This window comes from Myxine glutinosa, chromosome 8 (genome assembly GCF_964187855.1).
Source record: "Myxine glutinosa chromosome 8, kmMyxGlut1.1, whole genome shotgun sequence".
NCBI classification, from domain to species: Eukaryota; Metazoa; Chordata; class Myxini; order Myxiniformes; family Myxinidae; genus Myxine; species Myxine glutinosa.
In genome coordinates this window covers 56,361,960-56,389,844 of record NC_136268.1, presented here as the reverse complement: position 1 = coordinate 56,389,844, position 27,885 = coordinate 56,361,960, and the positions used below count along the sequence as shown (strand labels likewise).

Genomic DNA, 27,885 nt, shown 5'->3' with positions numbered 1-27,885 from the left:
TCAAATGCTGTCTTTGGTTTTCGCCAAACATGTCTTCTGGTACTGTGGCCAAATAGCTCTACCATTGACTCATCTGTCCAGAGCACATTGTTCCAGAAGTGCTGGTCTTTGCCTTTCATTGGCAAACTTTAGTCTTGCCCTGATGTTCTTTCTGGACAGCAAAGGTTTCCTCCTGGCACACCTCCCATGTAGATCAAATTTGTGCAGCCTCTTTCTAATGGTAGACTCGTGCACTTTGACATCAACAGTGGCAAGAGCTACCTGTAGGTCCCGTGATGACATTCTGGGGTTCTTAGAGACTTCTTTCAGCATCTTGCGGTCTGCTCTTGGGCTGAACCTGCTGGGGCGGCCTGGCCTGAACAAGATGGCAGTTGCTTGGAATCTTCTCCACTTGTAGATGATCTTCTGGACAGTCGAATGATTGATTTCAAATTGTTTGGAGATCCTCTTAAATCCCTTCCCAGACTCGTAGGCATCTATAACCTTCTTTCTGAAGGCCTCAGAGAGCTCTTTTGATCTAGGCATGGTGACGCCACACACTTCAACAACAAAGAGCAAACCAAACTAAATGTCTGAGGTTTAAATGAGACAGGTTCATCCAAGATCCTCTCTAACGATGTTCTAATCATTTGCACCTGAGCTGGTGCACCTGATTCTAATTTTAGGTATTTGAAGTAGTGATAAATGTCGGGGTGTACTTACTTTTTCCACAAGCGAAATTTGCATTTCTGTTTATTTAAATTACACAATGGACAACAAAATGTAAATGTTTCATGATATTTGTTATATTATATCACCTTTATCTATCAATATTGTTGAAATGAAGATCAAATCACTGTACGTTGAAATATGTTGAAAAAGTCAAAACTTTACATGGGGTGTACTTACTTTTTCACGTGACTGTATATATACATATATATGATCTTCATTTTGTAGACATATATATGGATATATATATATATATTATAAACAGGAATCAAATTCCTGCGAGGGGCTAAGTGTGAAAAAATTCTGACTCAATGCGGGGCTCGAGCCACGGACCTCCGTTGATAACTCGTCAACAGCCCACTGTGCTATTAAGCCAGCCGCAATCTCCTCAGAACTTTTCCACACTTAACACTGCGAGCTTTATCATGGCCGATGTCTTACGTGCCTGCTAGGCAGACCCCGAATGTTAGCGTAAGTATATGCACGCCTATGTTTGTGTGAATAAGTAGAAATGCATTGAAGATTAATTCAAATACAATTTTATAAACAGGAATCAAATTCCTGCGAGGGGCTAAGTGAAAAAATTCTGACTCAATGCGGGGCTCGAACCATGGGCCTCCACTGATAACGCGTCAACAGCCCACTGCGCTATTGAGCCAGCCGCAATCTCCTCAGAACTTTTCCACACTTAACACTGCGAGCTTTATCATGGCCGATGTCTTACGTGCCTGCTAGGCAGACCCCGAATGTTAGCAGACCCCAAACTCAATGCGGGGCTCGAACCCTTTGGCTCGAACTCGAACCTAGGGCACCTTTGGTCTCGGACTTCGGTCCACAGGAGATCAGGACAGCGCTCGTCACGCTTTTATGTTGTTGATTATTATCTCCGCCGATCGCACCGCACCCCATGGTTTTGGTTTGCACTGGCGGGAACGATGGTCTGTGTGGCAGACAGGCTGTTGGTTCCTTGCGGGTTATGCGGTTTTTACCATGTGAGACATAATCCGTGGCTGGTGTTCACCATTAAAGCTAGGAGGTGCCTTGATCAACTTAATAGACGAGTTTCGTCCTCATTTGTTAGATTTTTCGCAGTGTGCCGCCCTGTGGCGACGCGAAAAACTGCATGGAAATCGGACCTGGCAGGAGTAATTCCCTGCCGGTGGATTAAGGGGTCTCACTCCTATTAAGAGGAGTGGTCCCACCTGTATGACCATGCATTGTGGCCCTTCGGGGGCATGATGCATGCGTTTGAATGACCATGCGCTTCCCCCTCGGGGTTGAGGCGCATGTGTATTGTTATGGGGACAGCCTTGTTGACGATGTGCCTTGACCATGGGGTCAAGGTGCACGTCCAAGGCTGTTCAAATGTTTGACTTTTTACCTTTTTTCTTTGTAAAAAAGGCAGGCCCTGTCCGGGGCCCTAAAACGGAAGCATAAAACTGCATGCAAATCTGACCTGGCAGGAGTAATTCCCTGCCGGTGGATTAAGGGGTCTCACTCCTATTAAGAGGAGTGGTCCCACCTGTATGACCATGCATTGTGGCCCTTTGGGGGGCATGATGCATGCGTTTGAATGACCATGCGCTTCCCCCTCGGGGTTGAGGCGCATGTGTATTGTTATGGGGACAGCCTTGTTGACGTTGTGCCTTGACCATGGGGTCAAGGTGCACGTCCAAGGCTGTTCAAATGTTTGACTTTTTACCTTTTTTCAGTGTAAAAAAGGCTGGCCTTTTTCGTGCGGGCCCTAAACGCCGAAGCATAAAACTGCATGCAAATCTGACCTGGCAGGAGTAATTCCCTGCCGGTGGATTAAGGGGTCTCACTCCTATTAAGAGGAGTGGTCCCACCTGTATGACCATGCATTGTGGCCCTTTGGGGGGCATGATGCATGCGTTTGAATGACCATGCGCTTCCCCCTCGGGGTTGAGGCGCATGTGTATTGTTATGGGGACAGCCTTGTTGACGTTGTGCCTTGACCATGGGGTCAAGGTGCACGTCCAAGGCTGTTCAAATGTTTGACTTTTTACCTTTTTTCAGTGTAAAAAAGGCTGGCCTTTTTCGTGCGGGCCCTAAACGCCGAAGCATAAAACTGCATGCAAATCTGACCTGGCAGGAGTAATTCCCTGCCGGTGGATTAAGGGGTCTCACTCCTATTAAGAGGAGTGGTCCCACCTGTATGACCATGCATTGTGGCCCTTTGGGGGGCATGATGCATGCGTTTGAATGACCATGCGCTTCCCCCTCGGGGTTGAGGCGCATGTGTATTGTTTTGGGGACAGCCTTGTTGACGATGTGCCTTGACCATGGGGTCAAGGTGCACGTCCAAGGCTGTTCAAATGTTTGAATTTTTACCTTTTTTCTTTGTAAAAAAGGCAGGGCTTCCCTGTGGCCCCCAATACAGGTAAATAAAACTGCATGCAAATCGGACCTGGCAGGAGTAATGCCCTGCCGGTGGATTAAGGGGTCTCACTCCTATTAAGAGGAGTGGTCCCACCTGTATGACCATGCATTGTGGCCCTCCGGGGGCATGATGCATGTGTTTGAATGACCATGCGTTTCCCCCTCGGGGTTGAGGCGCATGTGTATTGTTATGGGGACAGCCTTGTTGACGATGTGCCTTGACCATGGGGTCAAGGTGCACGTCCAAGGCTGTTCAAATGTTTGACTTTTTACCTTTTTTCTTGTAAAAAAGGCAGGGCTTCCCTGTGGCCCCCAATACAGGCTCGCAGGCTTGCATGCAAATCGGACCTGGCAGGAGTAATGCCCTGCCGGTGGATCAAGGGGTCTTACTCCTATTAAGAGGAGTGGTCCCAATTGTATGACCATGCATTGTGGCCCTCCAGGGGCATGATGCATGCGTTTGAATGACCATGTGCTTCCGCCTTGGGGTTGAGGCGCATGCGTAATGTTATTGGGACAGCCTTGTTGACGTTGTGCCTTGGCCATGGGGTCAAGGTGCACGTCCAAGGCTGTTCAAATGTTTGACTTTTTACCTTTTTCACAAGCAAAAAAGGCAGGCCTTCCCTGTGGCCCCAAAACAGGTAAGTAAGCCCTTGTCGGAATGGCATGGTGTTGAAGTCATGGGGACTCACTCCTATGGAGGAGGGGTCCAATTGTATGACCATGCATTGTGGCCCTTCGGGGGCATGATGCATGAGTTTGAATGACCATGTGCTTCCCTCTTGGGGTTGAGGCGCATGTGTATTGTCATTCTGTTTCTGTTTCGCAATGCGTTCAACGATGACCGACTGGCAGCCATTTTAGTTCTAAATAATACCCGATATTGAACACATCCTCAACCATTTCTCGGACATGCATGGTCCAATTTTGTTCAAACATGGCGCAAAGACAATACAGGAGAGTATGCATAAGCAGAAGATTTTGTTTTGCAATCCGACTAAAGATCGCCGACTGGCAGTATTTAACTTTGTACATCAAAATTACGAAACCATGGGAGCTATGACATTTTTGGCTTTTTCTTCTTGTTTATTCTGCTTTTGATCATGTTTGGGGCTCATTAAGCAATATGACTAAATTAAAGAATGACAGCCATACATTTAGTATGACCACATTTCAATTCTGATTAAGCTGGTCATTCTAAATGTACTTTTGTTGTAAAAAATGATTTTGGTGACAATGTTTGCAGCCTTTTACTCTTTCCTCATTATGATTACACTATAATAATACTGACCAGTGAAATCTTCATTGCTGATGAATGTGTTAAAATTATTCCGCTTAACAATTCAGGTGCAGACGAATAATTTGAAATTTTATGTGATTTTTGACTAATAACAATGTAATTATTGTAGCAAACTACACAACCGGTCAAAAGTTTTAGAACACCTCAATTTTTCCAGTTTTTATTGAAATTTACGCAGTTTAATGTCTCGATGTGCTCTGAAATTAAGCATAGAATAAATAAACAATTGGAGATAATTTAAAAAATCACAGAATCATTTTGTTTCACAAAATTTAATTTAAATTTTTGACTCGGCAAAGCAGCCACCTTTTGCAGATATAACCCCCGAACACACTCGTGGCATTCTTTCTACAATGGAAATCAAATATAGTTCGGGAAGTTCTTCCCAACACTGTTGCAGAAGTTCCCACAAATGTGTTGCACTTGTAGGTTGCTTTGCTTTCACCCTTCTGTCCAGTTCATCCCAAACCAGCTCGATGGGGTTTAAGTCTGGAGACTGTGCTGGCCATTCCATGATTTGAAGCCTACCGTCTTGTTCTTTTCCTCAAAGGTAGTTTTGACATAGCCTGGAGGTGTGTTTAGGGTCATTATCTTGCTGTAGGATGAACCCCTGACCAACTAGGCGTATACCAGAGGGTATTGCATGGCGCTGCAAAATGCTGTGGTAGCCCTTTTGGTTCAGGGTGCCAGTCACTCTGTGCAAGTCGCCGACTCTGGATCCAGAAAAAGAGCCCCAGACCATCACGCTTCCTCCTCCATGTTTGACAGTTGGTGTTACACACTGAGGAACCATCCTTTCGCCTACTCGGCGGCATACAAAAACCCTGCATGATGAACCAAAGATTTCAAATTTTGATTCATCGGTCCATAAGACCTTCTTCCAGTCTTCAGTAGTCCACTGGCGGTGCTTCATGGCCGAGGCAAGCCTCTTTTTCTTATTTTGCCATCTTAGCAATGGCTTTCTTACTGCCACTCGACCTGTCAAACCTGCAGCTCAAAGTCTTCTCTTCTCAGTTGAAACTGAGACTTGCTTACTTCGACCAGTGTTATGCTGTGCTTGAAGCTGTTGTCCTGTGAGCCGCCTTTCACGCAAGCTGTTGACTCACAGAAACTTGTCTTCTGATTTTGTTGTGGCTTTGGGTCTGCCAGACCTCTTCCTGTCAGTTTCCTCCAGTTTCCAAGTGCCTTTTGATGGTGTAGGAAACTGTACTCACTGACACCTTGGCTTTCTTTGCAGTTTCTCTAAAGGAAAGACCTACAATATGTCAAAACTACCTTTGAGGAAAAGAACAAGACAGTAGGTTTCAAATCATGGAATGGCCAGCACAGTCTCCAGACTTAAACCCCATCGAGCTGGTTTGGAATGAACTGGACAGAAGGGTGAAAGCAAAGCAACCTACAAGTGCAACACATTTGTGGGAACTTCTGCAACAGTGTTGGGAAGAACCTCCCGAACAATATTTGATTTCCATTGTAGAAAGAATGCCACGAGTGTGTTCGGCGGTTATATCTGCCAAAGGTGGCTACTTTGCTGAGTCAAAATTTTAAATTAAATTTTGTTAAACAAAATGATTCTATGATTTCTTTTTTATCTCCAATTGTTTATTTGTTTTATGCTTAATTTCAGAGTACATTGAGACAATAAACTGCGTAAATTTCAATAAAAACTGGAAAAGTTGAGGTGTTCTAAAACTTTTGACCGGTAGTGTACATGCATGACACTTATTAACAAAACATTTCCTCATGAAAATGGTGCAGGTTCGAATAGGCGACATGTTACATAAAGAGCTGCCTTGCTTTTGAATTGGTGACGTCACGTGCCTTCACTGCTGCATGTTGTCCTTAAGAGTAAATTTTCTCGCATTATCGCCCCAGCAGCTCATCATCGTTAGCAAATCCATATTGGACAGGGATTCAATTACAAATTAGGCGTGCTTGTTGCAGCATTACTGAGGCATGGCAGTGCCAGCTGTCATGCAGTGCCCATGCAGATGAGGGCAGGAATTTGGAATTTGGCCAGGATGTTGGTGATAATGTACATACTCTTCATCTAAGTAAGCCTTACATTGCAAGCCGCACATACCCGAGTATTTTATTTTTCTATAAGAGTGTCTAATACAGTATGTGAAAGGCACTAAACTAACCGATAAACATATAAGGTGCCCCCAATAGGCCTAAACCCTTGAAGCCAGTGTTACTGTGACACATGGATCCATGTTCACCATTCCAGGGGAGAGGTTCTATTATATATGTACATACACATACACATATACATACACAAACACATACAAAAACATAGACATACAGCATTACTTGAACATTACTGAGTATCTTATTCCAATAATTTTTGAAATCCCCTTGTATCATGCCTTATTTATGTGAGATCAAGGACCTTAAATTAGCATTACTGTCATGAAAAAAGAAACATCACATGATTTATATTTAGTCACCCACAAGTACAGGAAGACATTGGCTGCCATCACAGAAACATCACTTGATTTATATTTAGTCACCCACAAGTTTAGGAAGGCATTGGCTGCCATCACAGAAATTACCTGACATTTCACCAAGCTCGGTATTCCGCTGAGGTTTTTCTAAACCTACTAATGTATAAGGACTAAGGTATAAGGACGAAGAATGAAAAATTGCATGATATATAAAATATTTTCGGATCCCGCGATTCGTGGTTCCGCTATTCGCGTGTTCCGCGTATTTGCGTGTTCCACGTATTCACGGGTTCCGCGTATTTGCGGGTGATAAAATGTGACCTGTTTCTCTATTCGAGGAAAAGTGTCCCGCAAATTCGCGGTTATTTTTTATATTTGCGGCTGAACCCACGAATTCGCCTTTTTTTCCGATTAGTGGCTGTGTTCCGCGAATTCGTGGTTTTTCAGGGGCACAAAAAATAAAAATTCACGAGCTGTTAGCTTCACATATGGCATTTATAAAACCTTCACGGATTATCGTCAACATTCGTGGGATTTTCCTCGCCATTCGCGGATTTTGATTATTCGCGGTTTGGTCCTCTCTATTTGTGGATTTTCGTGACTTGGGAACCTATCCCCCCTTTTCCATTGAAACAATGCCCCGCTATTCATGGGTTTAGCTATTCGCGTATCTCCGCGAATAGCGGGGTCCAAGGGTATAGCAATTTTCATTTCGCAAAATTTAAGGTTTGTTTTAGTTTGATCATACAGTAACAGATGCACTGCAGTTTTCCAGTCCATCTTGTTAAGGCATTTAATATCTTGTATCATTTAATATCTTATATCATTTAATATCTTATGTCATTTAACATTGTCGTGTCCCCAGCGTTAAGACACCTGGGTGACGAATGACTAACCAAGCTTTAACTTCGAGGCGTATGAGCCGAATTGATGACGGGTCCTTTGGCATGCACGGGGAACGGAGTTCCCTGGTCTATTTACATGGACGGACGCGACGAGGGTTTATCCGAACCCATGAACAAATAAATATACAAGACAGGCAAATCAACAATACAACAAATGAAATGGAACAAATAATGGTTTAATGAAAATAATGCCAGGATAACAAAAAAATGAATGTACGGTAAACTAATTCCTATATTTAGGCGCCTCCATATGGACTCGCATATGAACAAGGGGAATGATAAAATAAAAATAAATGTCAGATGTCGTGCAGCCACTCAACTCCGCTCTCCACGAAGGTTTGCGGCCGTCACAGGTCCCACATCCCTGCAAGGGAAAACACGCAATGGCGCGAAGTCGGGTCCTTCTCGTTCGGCTGCACCGAGCTCCGATCGTCCTGGACTTCCCAGGCGCGCACAACACGAAGTGCAGCCGTCACGAGCCAGCACCAAGAGAGAGAGAGAGAGAGAGTTGTGTCCGCCTTTCACGTAGCCCAGAACAGAGAGAGGTAAATGCATCCACTTTCACCGCAGCCAGGAACAGAGAGAGAGAGAGAGAACGCGAATGAGACCGCCTGCGACCAAGCCCAGAAACGAGAGAGAGCAAAATGGCCGTCGCTTTGCCTTTTTACTCCAGCGCTAGAATGTTCGATGATGACGTCACACTCTAACCAATCGTGCAGCGCCATCGTAACGCCCCATCGTTGCTCAACCAATCGTCCCTCACGGCCATTCTTGACGCCCACAGAGAAGATTCGGCTGGGCGAGGTTGTAATGTCTGGGTACCGTCGACAATTATGTTATTTTAATTATGTGCCGATTGCATGGCTGGCCGAATAAATGTCATAAAAACAAAGAGAAAATCACAAGGGCAATTACACACTGGGAATTTATCCTTATGCCCTATCTAATTAGCATAGCTCCACCCCTCGCATGGAGACACATATACACTTACACGGACATCTGGCCCTGACTTGCATACATGAGGGTTCTTCTTCGCGACATTCGGAGCACACTACTCAATACAATTCTATCTCGACTAAGGTATTTCATTATCTACCCCCACACACGTAACAATATATTATATCATTTAATATCTTATATCATTTAATATCTCATATCATTTAATATCTTATCACAAAATGTATTTCATTACAACGTGTGTATTGAGGTTATTACCCAGTGCTTGTTGAATGTATGTTAATGTAGCACTTGGAATATGGGTTGTTTCATTGCAAAACCACATTGGTGATTGTGGTGCAATGTGGTTACACTGTTCCTCTTAATACAACATGTCAAATTTGGATATACTGTTTGTACAGTTGCTTCACAAAGTATTCACATCCCTTGACTTTTTCACATTTTGTTATGATACAGCCTGAATTTAACCTGGATTAAATCTAAAGTTTTTTTCACCGTTCTACACAAAATACTCCATTATGACAAATTGAAAACATGTTTTTAGAATTGTTTACAAATTTATTGAAAATGAAACACAGAAATATCTAACTTACATGAGTTCAGCCCCCTGAGTCAATACTTCATAGAAGCACCTTGGGCAGTGATTACAGTTTCAAGTCTTCTTGGGTATGTCTGTATCAGCTTTTCACATCTGGATTTGGGGAGTTTCTCCCATTATTCCTTGCAGATTTGTTCAATCTCTGTCACGTTTGATGGGGAGTGTCGGTGAACAGATATCTTCAAGTCTTTCCACAGATTTATCAATGGGATTCAAGTCTCAGCTTAGGCTGGGCCACTCAAGGACTTTCACAGTCTTGTTCCAAAGCCATTCCAGTGTTGATTTGGCTGTAAGCTTAGAGCTATTGGCCTGTTGGACCGTAAATCTTCACCGCAGTCTAAAGTCATTTGCACTCTGAAGCAGTTTGTCCTCAAGGATTTGCCTGTAGTTCGCTCCATTCATTGTTCTCTCTATCCTTACAAGTCTCCAGTCCCTGCAGCTGAAAAGCATCCCCATAGCATGATGCGGCCACCACCATGCTTCATGGTAGGGATGGTGTTAGATGGATAATGAGCTGTGTTCGGTTACCAGCAGATGTAGTGCTTTGCATTCAGGCCAAAGTGTTCAATTTTTGTCTCATCAGACCACACAATCATTTGCCTCATGGTCTGATTCTTTAATGTGCCTTTTTGCAAACTCAAGGCATGTTGTCATGTGCCTTTTTCTCTGGAGTGGCTTCCATCTGGCAACTCTCCCATAAAGCCTAGATTTGTGAAGGGCTTCATAGACTGTTGTCCTTCCGGCAGGTTGTCCCATCTCAGCCAAGAAACCCTGTAGTTTTGGCAGAGTGGTCATTGGTTCGTGGTCGCCTTCCTGACCAAGGTCCTTCTTGCCCGGTTGTTCAGTTTGGCCGGACGGCCAGCTTTAGTAAGAGTCTGGGTAGTTCCATATTTTTTCTTTTTCCGAATGATGGAGCTCAATGTGCTCTTGGGAAATTTCAACATTCTAAAAATTGTTTTATACCCTTCTCCAGATCTATGCCTCCTCACAATTCTATCTTGAAGTTCTACAGACAGTCCCTTGGACTTCATGGTAGAGTTTCTACTCTGACATGCACTGTCAACTGTGGGACCTTATGTAGAAAGGTGTGCTTCTTTCCAAATCACACCCAATCAATTGAATCGGCCACAGGTGGAATCCAATCAAGTTGTAGACACATCTCAAGGATGATCAAAGAAAATTGGATGTACCTGAGCTCAATTTGGAGTGTCATAGCAAAGGGGTTGAATACTTATTGACTTGAGACATTTCAGCTTTTCATTTTTAATTATTCTGTAAAAATTTCTGAAAAAAAATCCACTTTGACATTACGGGGTATTCTGTGTAGATCAGTGACAAACAAATCCCAATTTAATCCATTTTAAATTCAGGCTGCAACAACAAAATGTGAAAAAGTCAAGGGTGTGAATACTTTCTGAAGACACTGTACACATACAGTCACGTGAAAAAGTAAGTACACCCCATGTAAAGTTTTGACTTTTTCAACATATTTCAACATACAGCTGTTTGATCTTCATTTCAAGAATATTTACAGATAAAGAGAACCACCTTTAGAGGCCATTTTTCCCCACAGCGTAGGGTTTGGCCTTTTTCAGGCACCGTGGTCCCCTTTTTGAAGCAATGTTTTATGGCCGGATGCCCTTCCTGCCGCCAACCCTGTGAGTCACCTTTTGCGACACACAGGGAACTACCAGTGAACTGGTACTCAATTTGCCGACTTCGGAAGGATGACAGGCTGAGTCAACCCCCCTGGCGTTAATTCAGCGATCGCACAGGATTCGAACCTAGGATCCCAAGCCAGCACCCTAACCACTAAGCCAACACCAGGCTAATAGATAAAGGTGATATAATATAACAAATATCATGAAACATTTACATTTTGTAGTCCATTGCATAATTTAAATAAACATAAATGCAAATTTCGCATGTGGAAAAAGTAAGTACACCCTTGGCTCTAATTAGGTGGTATTGCCCCTTTTGGCAGAAACAACCTCAAGTAGTCATTTCTTATAACTGTCTACCAGTCTCTGACATCGACTGGTATAAATTTTTGGCCACTCCTCCATGCAGAATTCTTGCAGCTGTGCGATAGTTGAGGGGTTTCTTGCATGCACAGCTCATTTCAAATCCCCTCACAACATCTCGATGGGATTTAGATCCGGGCTTTGACTTGGCCATTCCAGAACCCTCCATTTCTTTCTTTTCACCCATTCCTTGGTGGATTTACTGGTATGTTTAGGGTCATTGGCATGTTGCAAGGTCCACCTTTGGTTGAGCTTCAACTTTCCGACAGATGGCCTCACATTATCCTCAAGCACCCTCTGGTACAATGAAGAATTCATAGTGGATTCTATGATGATGAGCCCAGGCCCTGATGCAGCAAAGCTGCCCCAAACCATAATATTTCCACCACCATGCTTTACAGTGGGTATCAGGTTTTTGTGGTCAAATGCTGTCTTAGGTTTTCGCCAAACATGTCTTCTGGTACTGTGGCCAAATAGCTCTACCTTTGACTCATCTGTCCAGAGCACATTGTTCCAGAAGTGCTGGACTTTGCCGAGGTGTTCATTGGCAAACTTTAGTCTTGCCCTGATGTTCTTTCTGGACAGCAAAGGATTCCTCCTGGCACACCTCCCATGTAGATCAAATTTGTGCAGCCTCTTTCTAATAGTAGACACTTGCACTTTGACATCAACAGTGGCAAGAGCTACCTGGAGGTCCCGTGATGACATTCTGGGGTTCTTAGAGACTTCTTTCAGCATCTTGCGGTCTGCTCTCGGGCTGAACTTGCTGGGGCGGCCTGGTCTGAACAAGTTGGCAGTTGTTTGGAAGCTTCTCCACTTGTAGATGATCTTCCGGACAGTCGAATGATTGATTTCAAATTGTTTGGAGATCTTTTAAAATCCCTTCCCAGACTTATCGGCATCTATAACCTTCTTTCTGAAGTCCTCAGAGAGCTCTTTTGATCTCAGCATGGTGACGCCGCACACTTCAACAACAAAGAGCAAACCAAACTAAATGTCTGAGGTTTAAATAAGACAGGTTCCTCCAAGATCCTCTCTAACGATGTTCTAATCATTTGCACCTGAGCTGGTGCACCTGATTCTAATTTTAGGTATTTGAAGTAGTGATAAATGTAGGGGTGTACTTACTTTTTCCACATGCAAAATTTGCATTTATGTTTATTTAAATTATACAATGGACTACAAAATGTCAATGTTTGATGATGTTTGTTATATTAATTATATCACCTTTACCTCTCAATATTGTTGAAATGAAGATCAAATAGATGTATGTTGAAATATGTTGAAAAAGTCAAAACTTTACATGGGTTGTACTTACTTTTTCCACATGTGAAATTTGCATTTATGTTTATTTAAATTATACAATGGACTACAAAATGTAAATGTTTCATGATATTTGTTACATTATATCACCTTTATCTCTCAATATTGTTGAAATGAAGATCAAATAGCAGTATGTTGAAATATGTTGAAAAAGTCAAAACTTTACATGGGGTGCACTTACTTTTTCACGTGACTGTACATACATGATGGGGGTTACATCGCGTGTATCCTAATGCAGGGTGTGGTTAATCAGTTCCCCCATGTGCAGCACGGATGAAGAGACCTCAATGTGGTTATGAGGTTCATCCAAATGCAATATGTGCAATGCTATTTGTCACCAGCTCCAAAGCACACAGTGCATAAAATCCCAAAAACATCACATAACACATCGATTTTCTGAAAACTCCACAAGGGAATATCACCAGAACTGACTGCAAGTATAAATATTTTCTCGCAAGCTCGGACCTATCTTTGCAAACATGCCCCAGCTGTAAAGGGCCAATGAGCAACTCGAGCAATTATAAACAGTTTATACGGTCAGATTAAATTATAGTCGGACAAGGCATTGATACGAGAGACTTCCAGTAAGCTCGGTCCAGTCCACCCAGCCAATGGAAGTCATAAAACTCCAGAGATGCAATTGTAAATTAGAACAGAAGGTTTTTTGAGGTCACCAGAGAGGTGCAAACACATTTCTGAAAGTAAATAAAAAATATTTGATGCTTTATAAAACAAGGGAACAAAATAGAAACGAACCAACTTCACAATTGCTTTGTCACTGCATTTCAGTCTCAGAGCTTTCATGGCACTATATTGTTTTCCTCCCCTGTGACAGACAACACATCTGTGAAGTGAATACAGCTCATCTTGTGATGGCTTTTGAGCCACTTGGGAAAGCAATAAAAAATAGAAAGTGTGAAAAAGAAACGAACGCGGACTTATTTTCCCTTTAAGATTGTTTTAGCCACATGGAATAAATGGAACTGGCAGCTCGAAACTTGATAAACAACACAAAAGAAGGCAACAAAAATAGAGATAATTACATAAATACAGGCAAAATGATTGGTGCAGTAATCCTGTCTGTCATGAATTCGAAAATATTATGCGACAAATGTCTGATGACTATCTCAAGGTATAACTGACCTGGAATTTAATCCTCCCCGGAGTGAAGTGGTCAAACCCTACAACAAATTAATTCCAAATCATTAATCAAGTGTCACACCAGCTATTGCTGCATGCATCCTGACCAACAGGCAATGCCTGCGACACATTAACCTGTCTGTGGTGCACAAAACAGTTCCGAGGGACGGCACACAAATTGATGAATCGCCCTGCTTGTGAAACATCGGGATGACCGTTTATAGCTGAGCCCGGATTTGAACCACAGTTTAGAGGCGTGTGCATACCTCTAGGCCCATCGTGCCATCTAACCCTCTGCCATGTCATTCTTCAATGAGCCTGGACCTCATTTCCATAAAAGTCTCTCATCTTTCATTAAAATAACTTATCCACCATGAACTGGACAAACTACTGACAATTGATGATATGCCTTCAGAAAACCAATTGGGCTTTAATAAAAATCCATACCAGGCACACATGGGTTGACTTTCCCTCAATCATAGCAGTAATGCTGTTAAAGAAAATGCAAATTATAAAAGGGCTTTAAAAACCAAAGGTTTCCAGACTCTTTGCAAATTGCTTATGCTCAAATGCCTAATTATGGTGGGCCCATAATCTCTTGTGCCACTGGTCTTGATCATATCAGCATATTAGTCTTTCAAAAATGCATTTCTGAGCAGGAACCTTCTCTTTCTATACCGTTTGCATTTATTGCTTTTGCTCCTCTGACCAAGTAGATTTGCAAAAGTCACTCTTATTCACAATAATCAGGTTGTCATGTATGATTACCTAATACAGTACCACCTGTTTACCCATACAACCAAGTTTTTTTTTAACCAATCAACTGTTTATCAGATCGATCAACTTCTCCAACAAATTTCACGCTCATGATTAAATCATCGTTGACATTGAGCAATAGTGGTGCTTGAACCCAACCACAGCAAATACCCTTGTGAATTATTCAATATTTATTCTGAAATATCAATACACATGGCGCATTTCGCAGTGATAAGGTGTTCTAGAATTCCCATATCTTTGAGGATTTTACAAAGTTTGCAAAAATTTAGCAAATTAAAAGTCGTCTTGTAAACAAATAGTCTTTTCATTAATATTGTTTGGGTTTGTTTTGTGGATGTTTGTCATGTCATGTGGATGGTAAATATTTGAGCATGAGTCCTTCCTCACTTTTTGGAAGCCATATTGTTCTTGCGGATGTGATATTACCAATATCATCTTTAAAAATCATCATCAGGACTTGCAGTATAATTATGCTTGTGCGTGGGACAAGATGTAGGATTGTTAGTTTTACACAGGTATGGGTCACCTTCTTTTAGGATAGGGAAAAAGAATTGTTGAGATATTTTTTAAATCTCAGCCAACTTTTTTTTGCTCCAAGTAATGTTTCACAGACAGATGATAAACTGTTCCCCCAACTCAACTGACGCACAAAGGCAATCTGACTGTGCCGATGAAATGTTGTCGATACCTGCTGCTTTTTTTCTTCCATTATTTACCTTATATTTCTTTCAACACTTTGCTTGAGGGTATCAGTGGCTTAGGTTCTCCATTTTATTTGGATAATCAAAAAATTGTCATCCGCAGTTGGATATTGCTCCATCACCCTGGAAATCTACGTGAGCGCTCGTTCTTTTTCAGACGTCGACTGCTTTATACTTCAACTGAGGCCTGCTCACATTTTGTAAAATTCTTATAGGTTTTTCAGTGGTGATTGTGCTTGTTGCAGCTCTTACTGGCATCGCTTTAACTGTTGATCCATTGTTGCTTTCAATGCTCAGCATTTTCTGTGGCTCTCATGAGAATGCTCACAACACTCCTTGCTGATGTTTTCCAACTTACCAGGAGGGAAATACAGGAACACTGTTTAGTGGAGAGAGGTGAGTGAGCACAGCCATAATAAATTTCAACTCCCATTATAGTAATGCAGAAAATACAATGTGCATGGAAATTTGGACTCATGCGTTCTGTGACGCTGGACTTTTCGCTTGTTTCATGAGAAGGTTATAAAATTGCACAACAATGATGGGTTTGCATTACAAAAGTAGTTTGTATTTTATAAAAATAATGACAAAGATATATTCAACTGGGAGATTTTCTGATCAACTGAGTGCAAGCTCTACCGTGTGAAATGGGCTCTACCCCATGAGATTACCGTTTGACCTTAGGTATAACTAGTGCATGGAGGTCTATAGGACAAGTACCAAGGGTTAGGGAAGTATACATGCGACACCCCCCACTGTTATCAAGACAACAACACAACCATTCATTCCCCCCAAAAACACCCCTTTCCCAATTCTACTCCCCAGGTGCCCTACATGATCCTTGAAAAGTTTGACCACGATAAATTAAAGCGGTTAAATAGATTACCCTCCTCTCTATTCCAAGTCCCCACACATTAGGTCTCAAAATATATTGAAGCTAATAATTCATTTGTCATCATTACACCCCTGGTGTTGGCTTAGCGGTTAGGGTGCCGGCTTGGGATCCTAGGATCCTGGGTTCGAATCCCGGTCGATCGCTGAATTAACGCCAGGGGGGTTGACTCAGCCTGTCATCCTTCCGAGGTCGGCAAATTGAGTACCAGCTTGCTGGGATAAATGATCCCGGTGTGTACCCCGGTTTAGAATAGGTACACTATCCCTGCACGTCGTAAGAGGCGACTAAAGGGTTGGCGTCAGGAAGGGCATCCGGCCATAAAACATTGCCTCAAAAAGGAAACCATGATGATTGTCATTGGGCCCGCAAGGCTAACCCCCACTCTAGTGGGGAAAATGGCCTTAAAACGATCATTCATTCATATTCACACCCCACCTTCCCCAAATGAGGCCGACACGATTCCTACCAAGTCTGCTGGCTATCACTCAAGCCATTACAATTACCCAACCTCCCCTACCCCCCACCCCCTATCCCATAAATCGAAATATCTATAAAAGCTAACAACTTACATTCACCATAAATCCCCACAGAGCCCTCCCTCCCCCAATTATTTGTGCAAGTCATGTTTGGTATCACTGTGGACCATGTGGCTGATGTGAATAGCCAGAGGACAATATTGAAATATTGAGAATGCCCCTTCCCCCTCTCCAAATGTCCCCCTTCAAATCACCCGCTAAGTTTACTATCCACTCCCTCATACACCCCATGGTGCCCCCACTATGGGTGCTAAGTCTGGTTGTGATCACTCAAACCGTTACAAATACTGCCCCCCTACCTCCTCTCCCTCAAACCCCATAATCACCATAATCCCATAATCACCACCTCTCCTCCCCTAGGACACTCCTCATGAGGCCTCCATTATGTCTGCCAAGTTTTATGGCCCTACACCGTTTCATTCTCAAGATATACAAGATATAAGGGAACGGACAAACATCAGACAGACAAACAGAATGAAAAGTCACTCATAGAACGACACTTGGCAAAACAGAACAAAGTAGAATGGCACTCAGTAGAGCATCATTTTGACCTCAAAAATAATTAGTGGTTGAATTCAGTTACCTGATATGCAAATCGCCTTCAAAGTTTAAGTTAATCTGATGAAAATTGACAATTTTAGAAATTTGGCCTATGTTGACCTTGTGGCCTATGTTGACCTAAAAAATAGTTGGTGGTTGGTTTCAGTAAACTGATATGCAAATTATATTCAGATTTCAAGTCAATCGGATAAAAATTGAGGATTTTAAAAATTTGAAAAAAGTGGTTGACCTTTGGCCTATGTTGACCTTGCGACCTATGTTGATCAAAAAAATGGTTGGTGGTTGAATTCAGTTAGCTAATATGAAAATCCCATTCAAATTTCAAGTCAATCAGATGAAAATTGAGGATTTTAGAAATTTGAAAAAAGTGGTTGACGTTTGGCCTATGTTGACCTTTTGGCCTACGCTGATCTCAAAAATTGTTGGTGGTTGAATTCAATTCGACGATATGAAAATCACATTCGGGATGAAAATTGAGGATTTTAGAAATTCAAAAAAAGTGGTTGACGTTTGGCCTATGTTGACCTTTTGACCTAAGCTGATCTCAAAAATAGTTGGTGGTTGAATTCAATTCGACGATATGTAAATCCTATTCAAATTTCAAGTCAATCGGATGAAAATTGAGGATTTTAGATATTTGAAAAAAAGATGTGACCTTTGGCCTATGTTGACCTTTTGACCTCAAATATATATAGGATATTGTCGGACCACGAACTCTACCATTTGGTGAAGTTTCGTGAAGATCGGTTTAAAATTGTGACCTGTAGGCAAGTATAAGTGAGCGGACAGACAAACGCACAAACACACAAACCGGAGTGATCAACATACTTGGCAATTTATTTATTTATTTATTTGCTAAGTAAAAATGGAGTGTGACAGTAAGGGCAGGTTGGCATTTGTATCAGCTCTACCCTGTGAGAAGACAATCGTCCTGTGGGCCTTCCAACAAAGATGGTGATAGAGTGGTTTGCAGACATATCACACGGGGACCAATGATTACTACCATAGACCCACCTCTGAATTGGGTCTATGGTAGCAATTGGGTCTATGGTAGCAATTGGGTCTATGGTAGCAATTGGGTCTATGGTAGCAATTGGGTCTATGGTGTCTCTCAGCCCATATCGCAATGCCATCTGGAGCAGCGTTTGTCTGTCCATCCACACGATGTATGTATGTATGTATGTATGTATATATGTATGTATGTATGTATGTATGTCCCTTCCGCCGGCATTTTGCGAGTTTATTCCCTTAAAATTTGTTTTCTCTGCAACCGTTGGTCCGATTGACACAAACGTTTCACAATAGTATGCACCGACTCATGTACATTTTTAATGACAAGTCTTATTCCATAGATCACGTGGTTGATCCTATTCCATAGATCAGGCGCCATCTTGAAAAAAAACCGAAAACATTTGCACCTATATATCTCCAAAACCACTTCATGGAAAAAATTTTGAAATATGGCACATTGTAAAGTAATGCCCATGGTGAATAACATATGTTAATGATCATGTCAGTGGTGCCTTTATTATGACGTCATAAATCGACAATCTTGATCTTGATCCGATCAGTATGGAATTTCTTGAACGTGATCTAGGGATAAATTGGTCGAGAAAAAAAAATTGATGATGACGTCGGTCACGTGGTTCGGCAGCCATATTTTTACAGGAACAACATTTATCTGTCCATCCTGTGTATATATGTATGCCCCTCACAAAAGTCCACCAATCAGAACTGAGGATCTGGTCACATGACAGGGGGACAGCTTGGCTACGCCATTGTTAGACTCGGTCTTGTTTTTGAACTGGATGCATTTTGCTTTGTCTAATTGGTGCTCCAGTTTCTTCATCAGGAAAAATGACCCAGATTATTTTGCTCAACATAGACAACCACCACACACCCAAAAGTTCCATTTGCTAAGGACTTTTTAAGGGTGGTCATAACTGGACTTTTTAGCAATCAGGATGGTAGAAAGCCTTCAGTATAATTTATTTGGAGGCCTCCATTCAGGCACAATTGTATGAATCCAAATCAACATGGAGTAATTTTTCTTCAATGACTTTTCCATCAATCTTCCCATATCCCTCAATGGCTTTGATTTTTATAAATTTTTTTTTACAGGAATGTCTTTTACAGAAATGTGAATGAAATTACAGGAATGTCTTTGGAAGAAAGGTGTCAGGGAAGTTTACCTCATGCATGTTGCATTTTACACTCTCTCCATTCAAATTTCAATCTTCGGATGATTTTGGATTTTCCTTTTCGCTTGATCCCCTCTCTAAAATTCCTGTCGAGAGTCATCTATGACATGAAAGGTGCAAGATCCCATTCATTCCTATCCTCATCACCACGTAAAGGAACGCTCTGCAAGGATGATGCATCCTCCCATTCATCATGTTCACTTTCATCATCAGTCTCCTCTTCTTCATTTTCACCAGGAGTCCAACATGCATGGCCCAATATAATGGAATCTACACATTTAGTTTCATGCTTTTTTTGTGGGAATGAAGTTTGGAGGAGGTTTTCCATTTCCATATTCCTACCATAGTAAAGAATGGACATGAGTTGATCGACGGGCTTGGAATTCAATTCTGTTGAAGTTATCCAACAGACGATATTTCTCTTCAAATATATTTGGTGTTGTGAAAATGGAGAAGAGCAGCCTGATTATATTTTGGAAGTGGGAAACAACATCAACTATGCTTCTAGTTATTAATTTGCTCCATTCTTGTTTGGGTATATTTGCAATTTATTCCTCTGTAATGGTCTGACCAGGATTTTTCTTTCACAAATAAAACCATAATGAGCTCATCCCACACCTGCTAAACTCAGAGTTTGAAACAGATGGGGGTAATTTAATTGATGAATCATTGCAAGAACACTTCCCCTTTGCCTCCTGGAAATGCATGACTCCCTCTGATGCTTTTGAACATCTTAAAACCCAAATCATGTCTCTCCATTTCAGATTTTGTGGCTGACTTCAGGAATCCAATCAACATTGTTCCTCAACTTGTCAAATTGGGCTTTCCCTCTCAGATTCCACCTCATCCTGCCCCCTCTCGCCTTCCACTTCATCCTGCTTCCTGACAACTTCCCCCTCATCCTGCACCCTCTTGGCTTGCAACTCAACTCTCAGTTTCTCCCTCGTGCCACTCCTCCCATCTCCCCCCTCATCTCATCCCTCCCATCCTCCCCCCACCCATCCCACAACCTCCCATCTCGCCCCCCATTCCGCCCCCTCCAATATTCTCCTCCAGCCCATACTTTTCCAGCCTCCTCCCTTCCCCCTTACTCTGTGGAACTCAAACATCCAAGGCCTCCGCTCGAACTTGACATATCTCTCAATCCAGGCTACTGCTAACAGCCAAGACATCATCTGTTTAGCAGAATACTTCCTCCCACAGGACATCAATGACTCCTTAGTGTCTCTCTCTTTCACTGGCTTTTTGTTCTCCTCCAATTTAATAGGCCTGAACCCCCGCCCTGCTGGTGGAGTTGCTCTTCACATCAAGAACTCAATTTCTCACTGTCCTTGTACTGATCTTATACCTCACAACTACCAGGAGTACCTTTAGCTGTGACGTCCCCTTCTCTCTCACCTGTTGTTTGTCTGTGTGTTGATGTGTGACCATCCTCCAAACAGCGATGACTCCATCTACATCTCACTCCCCCCCCCTCTCTCCCCCCCCCCTCTCTCTTCCCCCCCCCCTCTCTCTTCCCCCCCCCCTCTCTCTTCCCCCCCCTCTCTCTCCCCCCCCCTCTCTCTCCCCCCCCACTCTCCTGGAGCTGGGGGTCTCCTGGAGCTGGGGGTCTAGTGAACAATCAGCATTCCAGACCTCTAAGGATCTGCTCAAATCGTCCAATGTTCTCGTTCATTTTGATCCAGAGAAGGATCTTGTGCTGACATGCGATGCCTGTCGGTATGGAGTGGGGAGTGTATTATCGCACGTGATGCCTGATGGTACAGAAAGACCGGTTGCATTTGCATCCAGAACGTTGACCCCGGCAGAGAAAAACTATTCCCAACTTGACAAGGAAGGATTGGGAATCGTTTTCGGCGTTGGCAAATTTCGCCAGTACCTTCTTGGACATCATTTCACGATTCGCACTGATCACAAGCCGCTGATCAGTCTGTTTGGTCCAACTAAGGCGACATCTGACACACTACCACCCAGGATCATCCGCTGGTCCCTGTTTCTCGCTGCTTATGACTACACCATATGTTATAAGCCCGGTTCGTCTATCACAAATGCAGATGCCATGAGTCGGTTACCCCTTCCAGAATCCGTTGATGATTCCCCTACACCAGGATCCATTATCGCACTGATGGATCATCTGGAAGATTGTGCTGTCGATTCTGGCCAGATCCGCACTCATACTCGACGAGACCCCGTTCTGTCCAGAACTGTCCAGGCTGTACAGCTTGGATGGCATTTGCTACCTGAGGGTGACCCAGATTTTGCGGCTTTTAAAGCACGTAAAAACGAACTCAGCGTGGAAAATGGTTGCCTACTCTGGGGATGTCATGTCGTGATCCCGGAAAAATCAGCGTTCCAGGGTCATGGATGAAATCCATGACTGTCACCCCGGGATTGTGAAGATGAAGTCACTCGCCAGAAACTATGTGTGGTGGCCGAATCTTGATGCTGATATCGAACATCATGTTCAACATTGTTACCCCTGCCAGAGCACCCGGAATACACCTGCGAAAGCACCACTGCATCCCTGGGAATGGCCCAGCGAACCGTGGCATCGCCTACATCTCGATTATGCCGGGCCTATTAACGGCAGCATGATTCTAATAATTACGGACGCGCACACAAAATGGATCGATGCCTATGTGACGCGTGGTACTACGTCAGCCATTGTCATCGAAAGACTCAGACGCTGTTTCGCCACTCATGGTCTGCCCAGGATGATCGTGAGTGATAACGGTTCGTGTTTTTCCAGTACCGAGTTTGCCAAGTTCACACGTCGGAACGGCATCAAACATAAGTTTGTCAGCCCACATCACCAGGCTTCAAATGGCTTGGCCGAACGATCCGTGGGAATCATCAAATCCGGATTGCAGAAACTTCAGGAGGGAACCCTGGAAACAAAGCTGTCTCGTCTCCTGTTCAAATACCGCATCACGCCACAATCAACAACCGGAGCAGCTCCGTCTGAGTTATTGATGAAACGACACTTGAGATCGACACTTGACAATCTCAAACCAGACATATCATCAAATGTTTATCAGAGCCAGCTTAATCAAAAGTTGGTGCACGATAAGACGTCCAACAGTCGATGTATCAACATTGGAGATCCAGTGTTTGCCCGAAATTTTGGTGCAGGTGCGACGTGGCTACCGGGAGACATCATCGAGAAGCCAGGTCCACTGTCCAGTGTGATTCGCCTGCAGGACGGCCGCAAAATTCGTCGACATCAGGACCACATAACCTACCGTCACTGTGAGTCGATGGAGCCTGTAGCATCGTCACAGTCAGGACAACAGTTCGACCCGCCACTGCCGGAGATCGTCGTGGCCGCTCCAGCCAGCTCGGATGCCCCGAAAACCTCTGCAAACGCTACACCCTTCGTGGAGACCAAAGGAATCACCTCGGACTCTGTATCCACTGGTACACCGCGACCCAAAGGAATCACCTCGGACTCTGTATCCACTGGTACACCGCGACGCTCAATGCGTGAGAGAAAAGCACCCGACCGGTTGAATCTTTGAAGATGTTTTTTTTCACGTTGACACATGTTCTATTTTCACGTATTTTCATTATTCTCATAACCGTTTGCACACATATTTTCACATGTTTTGGAAATGTTGCTTTTGAAATGTCAATTCTGGAAATCTAGCACGTATATTGCTCTTGGTAATTTTGGACTTAAAGGGGAGGATGTCATGTATGCAGTGCAAATGTTCACCGTTGTATCCCTACACCGGGACCGGGTTGTATCCCTACGCGAGAGCTCGGATGGCGCTGCTGTGAATCGGGCCTTGATTGGCAGAGTGAATAAACGCGTACGACAATTGATCGCAGTTTGTCGAGATACTTTACACTCCCCCCCCCTCTCTCCCCCCCCTCTCTCCCCCCCCTCTCCCCCCCCTCTCTCTCCCCCCCCCCCACTCTCTCGCCCCCCCCTCTCTCTCTTTATCTCTTTCTCTCTCTCTCTCTCTCTCTCTCTCTCTCGCCCCCTGCTGGCCGTGTTGTTGTTGGGCGTGGCAAGATGGCGTGTGCTCGTGTTCGTGTGTTGTAGCTCCTGGCTCGTGTTGGTTTCGTCCTCTCCCCACCCCCCCTTTTTACCTTTCCCTTTTCCTTTTTTTTTTCTTCCCCCATTTGTACTTTTGTCGTGTCTGTTGACCTTTCCTCCCTTCCTGCTGCGTTACCACCTGTCCCTCTTTTTCCCCTCTTTTCAAGACAGAGAGGGAGAGCCAGCACGGTGAGGGTTTGTTTAAACCACGTTTTTTCTTAACGTGGTTTAAACCGTGTTTTCGTTATTATTTATTTATACTTTTTTTCTATTCCTTTTTTTCTTTTTCTTTAGGATTATACAAATCTATTTGCTTTCACTTCGTTTCCCCTTTGACGATATGGCTAATAGGAGTAGCCAAAGGCCTGCCGATCGTGTTACCGATGAGGGGTTATCGCGTAAGCACGGGCTGTGCCTTGTCCCGCCGGAGGGAGTTGAAATGGATGACATTTTGCTCGCGATTGGGGATTTGATCGACGTGAGTAACATTCGTGCCGCGTCTCGTATGAATCACAAAATTGTGGTTTTTGTCTCGCAAATAAGTCTGGCTGATATTGTTGTGCAGAATGGTTTGACCTTGGGAAACGATCTGTTTGTTCCTGTGTCGTCGATGGACACGCCGGCAGTTAAAGTCATTCTGAGCAATGTTCCGCCTTTTCTAGGTAACGAGGAAATCCCACATAAGCTAGGTGAGTTTGGCACTGTCGTCTCTCGAATCATTAGGGTTCCTCTGCGTACGAGAAACGGCAGGTTGAAGCACGTACAATCGTTTAGACGTTTTTGTTTTGTTGTTTTAAAAGACGCAGCGAAGCAGTTGAGCACCTCCCACACCTTTAAAGTAGGCGAGCATGAATATAGGATTTTCATGGCTACCGAGACCTTGATCTGCTACGGATGTGGAGCACACGGACACACTAAGCAGTATTGTCCAGACAACAAGAAGACGTACGCTACAGCAGCTGGGTCGGCCCCCCCTGTGACTGACGCAGTGCCCCCCGTTCATGAGCCTGGTGGGGTACAGAGATCCACACCAGAAGACCAGGGTGTGGCAAGTGGTGGCTGTGTTGCTGAGGTTAGTGCAGCAGGGGAGCACCCAGTCGATGTGGACAAGAGGCTACAACCTCAAGATAATATGGTTTTTGAGGAGGTATTGATGAAAGGCACCGAGGCTAAGAGGAACTTAAAACGTACCTTTTTGAGCGCCGAGGTGGAAGACAAAGGTAGCAAAGTGATACTCGTACAGGCAAACAGTATCTCAGACTATCCTGATGATTCTCGGCAAGATGGGCAAGGTGGTGATGAAACAGAGGAGAGTAGGATTTCACCCCTTGCTCTTGTTGAAGAAAATCAAAGCACTAGTATTCGTTGTGATGATGGCACCATTGTCCCTTGTGACAACGAGCAGTCCCAGGTCCTGAGTGACAATGGTTGTTGCTCACATCCGGTTGAAACGACCAAGGATGATGGTCTAAGCAGACCTATAATAGGCAACAGTGGTGGCACAGATGTGCCCCTGGTGATGCAACAAGAAGACTGCAGTGTTGATGACACAGAAGGTGTGCCAGCACCTGACACACAATAAAGGAGTTCCAACGTTGATGTGGTTAGGGAGCTGGATGAGGAAGCTCAAAGCCTTGTGTCTGCGAATGATCAGGAAGAAGAACAGATGGAAGCAACAAAGGAAAACGTCATCAGTTTCCTAAACGAGACGTTTAGGCAACGCTATGTTGTAATCAAAGACCATTTTCCCGATGTGAAAACTTTCATCAGGGCTGCAAGACCCCTCCTGCAAAGAAATGACCCAATGGAAATCTCAGAGGCCCAATTTCAGCGTCTTCGGAAAGCGGTCACAAAGGCGAATAAGGAATTGCAGGCGGAGGGTGAGTACCTTTGTAAATGGCAATGCGAGAGATATGTATTGCATCCCTGAATATCAATGGGGGTTGTACCCCCTTACAAAAAATTCAGACAATTCAGGCAATGGAGAGGGTGAAAGCCGACATCATCTTGATACAAGAGACTCATGCTACGAACACCCTGGTTGCTGAATGGGGAAAACTTTATCGAGGGCAGTGGTGGCTGAGTGGTTTTACCACACCCAAAGCTGGTGTTGCCATCGCCTTGAGTGATAGAATCCCTGCTCGGAAGATTGTCTTTAAGGAAATTTATAAGGGACCTCTGATAGCGGTGGATTTCTATTGCAACACGCAAAGGATCATCATTGTAAACGTATATGCACCGAGTGAGCCCATGGAAAGAAGAGTGTTCTTTTCCACTCTGCATGACTTTGTAAAAGGACTGGATACAACCGCTTTCATCTGTATTGCTGGTGATTTCAATTGCACTATCAACCCTTCCGTAGACGGGACCGGTCATGAACCCCATCCGGCTTCTACGAAGATTTTGGAGAACATCAAAAATCAGCATCTGAAAGATGTTTGGAGGTTGCAACATCCAACTTCACGGTGCTATACGTGGTGCAGATGCCAGTATGGGAGGATATCAATGGCAAGGCTAGACAGATTTTACGTGAATAAGCCAATGCTAAATGTGGTGGTCACAACCCAGATACTCCCAACTGGTTTCACAGACCATTACCTGGTTTCAATGGGTTTTAATTTGCCTCTGGCCTCAGGTGGTAATGCGTATTGGTCACTTAATACCCACCTGCTGAATGATATGAAATTCAAAGATGCTTTTCGAGCCATGTGGGAAAGATTTCGGTCCTCCAAATTTGAGCATGCTAACCTTCGACTGTGGTGGGACCTCGCAAAGTGTCAGGTCAAATCGTTCTGTCAACAATATAGCCTTTATGCCACTAAATTGCAAAATCTCTCAATTGATTCATTAAAGGCTGAAATTGCAGCTCTGGAGGAAAACATTAATACGGCTGGGAAAGACACTATTGGCTGCTATGGACTAAAAAGGCAATCTTGACTGAACTGGTACGACAGCGAGCAATGGGCACCCTGGTACGCATGAGAATGAGTTATTTAACGTTGGATATGCCAAATAAGGCCTTGTTTGGTTTGGAGAACTCTGTCAAAAAATCACAACAGATTCACGGGCTACGTGCTGCTAATGGGTCAATAGTGACCTCCCAACAGGAGATTAAGTCTGTTTTGAAGGGTTTTTATACAAACTTGTACTCCCCCTAGAGCATAAGTAATGAGACCTTGCAGGAGCTGACTACTGGGCTTCCAAGACTTGAGGAGGACCAGCAACGCACATTGAACATGTCAGTTTCGGCTGTTGAACTTGAAACTGCTATGCGGAGCTTGAAGGATGGTAAAGCCTCTGGGATTGATGGTTTGCCTGGAGAGTTATATAAGACTTTTTGGAACCTTGTGGGAACTGACTTGCTTGAGGTATTTGATGAATGCCTTCATGTTGGAGAGCTTCCCCTGTCCTGCAGAAGAGCAGTCATGTGCCTGTTGCCAAAGACTGGGGACACTCAACTTGTCGAGAACTGGCGGCCTGTCTCATTGCTGTGTGCGGATTACAAGATTTTGTCGAAGGTTTTAGCAAACCGTTTGTGAACTGTGATCAGCTCTATTGTGCACCCTGACCAGACCTACTGTGTACCAGGAAGGTCAATTTATGACAATATATTTTTTGATAAGGGATATTATTTCTTGTAATAAGTACTTGCGTGCCAGTTTTGGGTTGTTGTTTCTTGACCAAACAAAGGCTTTTGATCGAGTTGATCACACATATTTGTTTTCTGTTCTGGAGCGGATGGGTTTTGGCGAAACTTTAATTTCCTATGTCAAGCTGTTATACACTAACACCTTCTGCATGATGAAAGTAAACAACAGTTTATGTCCCCCTTTTCCTTTCCGAAGGGGTATCCGTCAAGGTTGTCCCCTTTCTGGACTTCTGTATATAATTGCCCTTGAACCACTCTTAGCATCCATCAGGCAGCGAATAACTCAGGATGTGGGAGCCGTTTTTGGTTCAAGATTTGTGGTCACAGCTTATGCTGATGATGTATGCGTTCTGATTAAGAGCCCAAGTAGTGTTGCTGCAGTGCAGCGTTGCCTTAAAGATTACTCTGCGGCCTCTTCCGCCGAAGTAAATTGGGGGCAAGAGTGTAGCCTTATGGTGCGGTTCAGATAACCTTTCTTTTACACTGCCGTCACTCCCACATAATTTAGAGTGGAAAACAGATGGGGTCAAATATCTTGGTGTCTATCTCGGCAACCAGGAAGTAGAAATGAAGAACTGGGAAGGAATGATTGAACAAATTACACACCGCTTGAAACGATGGGAAGGACTGCTGCGATCTCTTTCTTATAAAGGTCGCACTCTTGTGCAAAGATTATGGCACAAACTAATTGCCTTGCAGCCACCCAAGGAGTTGATGCCAG

The 27,885-nt window shown here is 43.7% G+C and overlaps 1 pseudogene; it reads right to left on the bottom strand.

Moving 5' to 3' along the window:
- Positions 1 to 18,429, bottom strand: part of LOC144893372 (zinc finger BED domain-containing protein 5-like) — a 28,639-nt pseudogene extending 10,210 nt beyond the window's left edge.
- Between the last annotated feature and the right edge of the window lie 9,456 nt (positions 18,430 to 27,885).